Consider the following 7,517-nt stretch of genomic DNA (forward strand, 5'->3'; position numbering starts at 1 on the left):
TATTTGACCTTTCTGCCTCGCTCTGTCTTCCTCTCTCCCATCTTTCCCCCCCCATTTGCTGTTTTTTATCCTTCTAATAGTCTAAACGTAGACTCAAATTTACAGTTGATAGTCATACATGTCTCATTGTTGCTCCAAACAACCCCCAAAGGTTTCATTAATTTGACTTAAAGGTGCACTCAGTCATTTTAATCAATATACTTTTTTCAAATTCTGCAAATATCTCCTCACAGTCAGCTAGCTGCCCGTTCTGTGGGTGGGCTGAAAAAAAAATATGTAGAATTTGTACATAGCCCTGGCTCTGTAAATGGGACAAAAACACTATTTCAGCCAATCAGCAACAGGGGGTGGTTCTTGCGTGTACACAGGATGGAGGGTGGGGGCAGAGCGAGAGGGAAATTCCTTACAAGAGCGACGGGAAATCTGGCTGATGCGAACAGACCAAGAGAAAAAGTTCAGATGAATATTAACTAAAAAAAGAAGGATTATGATAAATCGAGGGTGGAGCTTCCAAAGCAGCAGGGAGGGGTGTGTTTGTTTTGGCAGCTGAGTTTGAATGTCAACATGTTTCTCAGGAATCGCTGAGTGTAACTTTACTGGCAGTGGTGTAATGTAACAAAGTACAAATACTCCATTATTGTACTTAAACTCAACATTTTGAGTATTTAAATTTGTTGCAACTTTTACATTGCTAAATGTTTTAGCCAAACAAATACTGTTTACTACAGATACAGACAGGTGTACACAGACATTTTGGGGGCAGGGGCTCAAGTGGAAAAAAGTTTTTCTAATTATTTATTTAAAAAAGATTTTTTTAAACAAAACGTTAAATATATTAACACAACTTTACCAATTTATTTTAATTCCCTCACACTCACGCAATTCTTTCATACTCAACAGATTTCTACAAAATAATCAGTTCACACAGAGACCATGGTCTTCTTTAGTATTCACTAGAGCAGAAAATATCAAAGGAAATTATACCACAATGTGAATGTTTTTTATGCTACTAGTTTCAAGTATATATTTAGAATAAATGACTGTACCAAGGAGAGGGACATAGTTTCACTAATAATTTGTAAATTATTTTGCCGTTATTGGAATACATAACACTTCAATGTATGCAAATTAGTGCATTTTAATTAGTTAACACCTAATTTGAATACCAATGTGGCAATTATGATGATGGTATTAGACAAACATTTGACCGTATTCACCTGTAGTGTCTCCGTTAAGTACAGTACACTAGCCTGTATGGCCATGATATATTGCCTTAGCTACCTTTTAGTTAACATACTGTATTAGCTATTAGCTCATAAGTCATGCATGTTAGCAAGATACAAGTTAACGATATTTGTCTTTTGGCTAGCTAGATGTTAAGTTGAGGCACTGGTAGCTTAGTCTTTTGCTCATCACCACTCACCTCCACACAAGCCAAGAAAAACACAACTGGGATTGGAGCTGGGAGGGGCTGCTGCCTGCTTGTCTGCCTGGATACAGACCCTCTCATTACTCATTACCTGGATAAAAAAAAGTTTGTGTAATTATTTGCGAAAAAAGAGCAGAGAGCAGTTTACTATCAGAGCTCAGTGTTTTTATGTTGACAGCAGTGCGAGGGCCGACACTCATGGGCTCATTGAGTAGCAAGGCACACTGAATTGTCTAAACCCACTTACAAACACACAGAAAATATGCTATTTACACTAGCTGTACTCAAATCTGATGGTCTCAATGCAATTATTACTGTACATATGCCACAGAATAAGATGAACACAGAAACAATGGAGGACTCTTAGCTACTGTGTGAAATAATGACATTAGGTGTTTTTTTACCACATAATTTTGCTTAATTTATGATTTATTATTGCCGCGTGCATTTGATACTTTCTGCTGGACTGGTAGCACTGAGTATTGACTAAGTCTGGTACCTGCAAGATGTTGTCAGCTGAATTGAAACTCTCACGTGAGTGCTTTACAGAACACTCACGTTTACACACACATGTTTTCCTGAGATCGTCATGGATTTTGGCCATCTGTCCTGGAAAGATACAATTACATTTGCAAAATGTCCTGGAATTTGAATATATTTTCCTGATGCGTTCACTCAAGCACTTGTTTATGTGCATACTATTCAAGAAAACTGATCAAACATGCTTTCCTAAACTGCTCTTTCATATGAATCTTTAGAAAGTCTGATTAATTTAAGGGAATCAGTTCGTTTGGACGAATCCTTTTTATTAAGCTCACCTAAACCACCCTCTCCCACTCATAGGAAGCATTGGGAAGTTCAAATAATTTTTGTGATTTGTTTTGTTTGGAGGAATCATGTCCATGAATTGTATTAAAGGATGATTCATTTGAATTTCACACAGAATATCCTATGCATTATTTCACATCTAATTTGTTGCTGAATATTTAGTTAAATTTAGTTAAACACTTCAGTATACAATTCACATGGTGTTACGCTTGCATTGATGCCACTCAGACACAAGCAGTGTATGTAGCGTAGAAATTTTCCAAGTCTCTTTCTTAGGATTTTGCGTATGCCCATCTGAAATAAGTGAAGATATGTATGGCCGCCAGAACAACGAGTAGTGTTTATCAATCTAAAAACGCATTGCCGCAGGACCATTGAGTGAATTGTGTGTGCTTTTTTTTTCTTCTTGAACAGTGTACAGAGATTCTCACGGAGGTACGGGAGCGCAACTGATGTCACTGGCAAGACTAAGCTGATCCATCAATCAGAATGTTCATTTCAGACGCGATTGGATATTTGCTAACCTATAACATTTTCCGTTTCAGTAAGTGGCGGGACATTTCCTGAATCTAATGCTGATGGACAAGCATATACATTTAAATTTAACTTATGCAATTAAACTTTGTGATAATACAGCATGTTATTGTACTCTTTTTTTTTCCTGCTGTCGGTGGTGCTTTTTCTCGTAATATCAAATAATTTAAATTTATATTTCTAAGTACGAATAAGTATTAACAATTTTCATAGTAGCCTAATAAAAGGAACATTGATGACACCTATTCATTTAAATACATATTTAACATCAAGTTACCATACCATTTTTCTTAGCGGTGTACACACCATGCCAGCAAGAAACTTACCCTGATGTACGTTTTGTAAGCACAGTATGCCCACCTCTTCAGACACTACTACACCACTGAATATTCCCAGATAACAGAGGTATTCGGCTGATGTGGCTCAGACTATGAGCACAAGCCAGGGGCTGTTCAATCAGACAGAACACAACACAATGGAACTGAACACGAGGATCTTGAGACATACATTTCCAAGTTAAAATTTTTTCCTGACAACGTGTTTAAAAAAACTCACTGCTTAAACTGAGAAATGCTTATAAGAGAGCAAGATGCAATGGCCATGTACAGTACCTCTACCAACAGTAAGGGGCTGTACACTGCAAGCTTTTGCAACCATTCATTTGTTTTTCTTTGTAAATGCGTGCTTGACGAATGTCTTTGTTTTGCTTAGTTTTTGTTTTGGCATCTCGTGCAGTGGCGCTGTTTTGTTAGATGCTGTGTCTAATTAAAAATAACTTTGAAAAGCATACTGAGACAGCTGTTTCTGTTAATCTGTATTTGTTGCGCTGTGTCTAGCCTTTTTTAGTGCAATAATGTGATCGATCTGAAGTCATCATCAGTTCTTGTCACACATAAACAATTCAAAGTGCCTTTTTTTCTTAAACTTGACAACTATTCAAATTTAGAATTTTAATTCTAACAGTTCTTCCAGATCAGCTTTTCCCTATAATTAAATAAATAAATAAAAAAGAATAAAACTAAAAGTAACTGGGCCATACCCGCCCGTCTATAACCAATAGGGCAGTAGACCCGCTCAAGTGATTCAACTAAATTAATATAGGCACTGGTGCAATACACGTTCTCTTTATTTCTTAAAAAAACTATTCCTAAAATGACACAACCAAACATAAACCACAAAATCAAAATATTAACAAAACACAAACAAACCAGATTGATTCACTTAGACTGAGAGTCTTAGACTGGAAGTAACAGTCTCAGCTATTTCAAGTACAACCACAAAAACTTGTGACACACATCCACACGTGCAATATAATAAACAGCCATCAAACAAATCAATGGATAGTGTTATCACTGCATCACACAACCCCCTAATAGCTGAGCTACTGACTCCCCCAATACAAGGCTCCCTAAAGCAGCCACATGAAAATAAAGAAAGCAAAAACAAATAAGCAATATAATAAAACAAAAAAAAACACATTTAAAATAAACTTTAATTACTGGGAAAAACGTCTAGGTTACATATGTAACCTCCGTTCCCCGATGGAGGGAACAAGACGTTGTGTCAGAGAAGCGACACTAGGGGTCTCACTTGAGCGCCGATATTCACCTCTGAACTATGAAAAAAGGCCAATAAGAGTTGGCAACCAGTATTTGCATGTCCCACCCCCGGACATACGGGTATTTAAGCGGCGCAAATACGGGAGTTCATTCAGGATTTTTCTGAGGAGCCGGAAATGGTCCGGCCACAACAGGGGCTCGGCTCAGCGACGTGGCAGGGGAGACACAACGTCTCGTTCCCTCCATCGGGGAACGGAGGTTACATACGTACGGAGGCCACACCTACCCGGGAGGGGAGGCAAATACATCGCATGGCCTATACTTAGGTCTTATGCGGAAAAGTAGTGCGGTGGTAAATCCAGCCTCGCAGAGGGGGGAAGCATACAGCACGGCAACCGAGGCAGCTGTAACTGCCTAAGGGAAACACAGAGTCACTCGTGAGGGGACAGAACCGTGGTTTTACACACAGGGGGAGTCTGAACAGGAGGCCTTACCTGTGCGGCACCTATACCAGTACAGGGTAGCTTACGGTACCCGCAGTGGTTTGGGTCGGCGAGTTCCTCCGCAGAACTGCGACCCACGAGGGCTAGGGAGGAGTCAACCAGTGTCCCAAACCTGGGATCTCCTGGGAATGAAGGTGCACTGTTTCCCCTGGTTAGGGGGAAGGATGCTGGGTGCAAGCGATTCACCCGGTCAGATTGTGGATGTGCCACCGAGTTCTACGCGCTCGGTACCTGAGAGAACACGGGACGATACTGACTCAACTCGGAGATTGTAGAATCTCGCAAAAGTGTTAGGTGTTGCCCAGCCCGCTGCTCTACAAATGTCTGCTAGGGCAGTGCCCCTAGCCAATGCCCACGAGGACGCAACACTCCTGGTGGAGTGGGCTCGGACCCACAAAGGGGGGGGCACGGCCTGGGTGTGATAAGCCAGGGAAATGGCGTCGACAACCCAGTGGGCGAGTCTCTGCTTGGAGACAGCATTCCCTTTCTGCTGTCCCCCAAAGCAGACGAAGAGCTGCTCAGAGCGTCTGGTGCTCTGTGTGCGGTCCAGGTAAATCACGTAAGGCACGTACTGGACACAGCAGTGAAAGGGCTGGGTCTGCCTCCTCCGGGCAGCGCTTTCAGGTTCACCACCTGATCCCTGAAGGGTGTGGTAGGAACCTTGGGCACGTAGTCCGGTCAGCGGTCTTAGGATCATGAAAGTGTCCGCCGGACCGAACTCCAGGCAAGCGTCGCTAACAGAGAACGCATGCAGGTCCCCGACCCTCTTGATGGAAGCGAGCGCGATCAGCAGGGCGGTCTTGAGAGAGAGGGCCCTGAGTCCAACTGAGTCAAGCTGCTCGAAGGGGGGTCTCTGGAGTCCCATAAGGACGACCGAGAGATCCCAGGAGGGAAACAGGTTAGGCCGGGAGGGAGCCATCCTCCGGGCACCTTTTAGGAACCTGATGATTAAGTTGTGCTTACCAAGAGACTTGCCGTCTACCGTGTCGTGGTGGGCCACGATAGCAGCAACATACACCTTGAGGGTGGAGGGGGACAGCCTCCTCTCCAGCCTCTCCTGAAGAAACACGAGCACTGACCTAACTGCGCACTTCTGCGGGTCTTTGGCTCGGGAAGAACACCAGTCCACGAACAGACGCCACTTCAGGGCGTAAAGATGCCTGGTCGAAGGGGCTCTGGCTTGGTTAATAGTGTCTATGACGGCGGAAGGTAGGCCGTCTAGATCCTCCGCGTCCCGTCCAGGGACAAGATGTGGAGATTCCAGAGGTCTGGATGCGGATGCCAGAGCGTGCCCCGTCCCTGAGAAAGAAGGTCCTTCCTCAGGGGAATTCGCCAGGGAGGGGCTGTCATGAGGAGCGTGAGATCCGAAAACCACGTCCGGTTGGGCCAGTAGGGGGCCACCAGAGTGACTTGCTCCTTGTCCTCCCTGACCTTGCATAGCACCTGTGCAAGAAGGCTCACTGGGGAAAAGCGTACTTGCGCAGCCCTCACGGGCCAGCTGTGCACCAGAGCATCTGTCCCAAGGGGAGCCTCTGTGAGGGCATACCAGAGCGGACAGTGGGAGGTTTCCTGGGAGGCAAACAGGTCTACCTGGGCCTTGCCGAACCTGTCCCAAATCAGCTGGACCGATTGGGGGTGGAGCCTCCACTCTCCGCCGGGCAAGTTTTGTCTTGACAGCGCGTCCGCTATCACATTGAGGTTGCCGGGGATGTGAGTGGCGCGCAGTGACTCCAGTCGCTGCTGACTCCAAAGGAGGAGACGACGGGCGAGCTGTGACATGTGGAAGGAGCGTACTCCGCCTTGGCAGTTTATGTAGGCCACCACCGTGGTGCTGTCTGTCCTGACTAGGACGTGCTTGCCACGAATCAACGGAAGAAATTTCTTCAGGGCAAGAAAAACGGCCAGCAGCTCTAGGCAGTTGATGTGCCAGCACAGCGGGCCTCGGTTCCACCGGCCTGTGGCTGCGCGCCTGTTGCACACGGTGCCCCAACCCAATTTGGAGGCGTCGGTTGTAACCAGAACGCGACGGGACACCTGCTGCAAGGGTACTCCTGCCCGTAGAAAGCAGAGGTCTGTCCAGGGTTTGAAGGTTTGGCGGCAGGCAGGGGTAACTTCCACGCCGTGCGTGCCGTGGCGCCATGCTCGTCTCGGGACTCGAGTCTGGAGCCAATGCTGAAGTGGTCTCATATGCATCAACCCCAGTGGCGCGGCCGCCGCAGAGGATGCCATATGCCCCAGGAGCCGTTGGAAATGTTTCAAAGGGACCACGGTGCCTGGTTCGAAAGAAGCGAGGCATTCCAGCACTGACTGAGCACGTTCGTTGGAGAGACATGCTGTCATTGAGACTGAGTCTAACTCCAAACCGAGAAAAGAGATGCTCTGGACCGGGGTGAGCTTGCTCTTTTCCCAGTTGACCTGAAACCCTAAATGACCGAGGTGCTCGAGCACCTGGTCTCTGTGTGCGCATAGTAATTCCTGCGAGGAGGCCAAAATGAGCCAATCGTCGAGGTAATTGAGTATGCGTATGCCCGCTCCTCGTAGCGGGGCAAGAGCCGCCTCTGCGACCTTCGTGAAGACGCGAGGGGACAGAGACAGGCCTAAGGGTAGGACCTTGTACTGATACGCCTGGCCGTCGAACGTGAACCGTAGAAAGGGTCGATGTCG

The sequence above is a fragment of the Xyrauchen texanus genome, chromosome 21 (assembly GCF_025860055.1).
Source record: "Xyrauchen texanus isolate HMW12.3.18 chromosome 21, RBS_HiC_50CHRs, whole genome shotgun sequence".
Classification (NCBI taxonomy): domain Eukaryota; kingdom Metazoa; phylum Chordata; class Actinopteri; order Cypriniformes; family Catostomidae; genus Xyrauchen; species Xyrauchen texanus.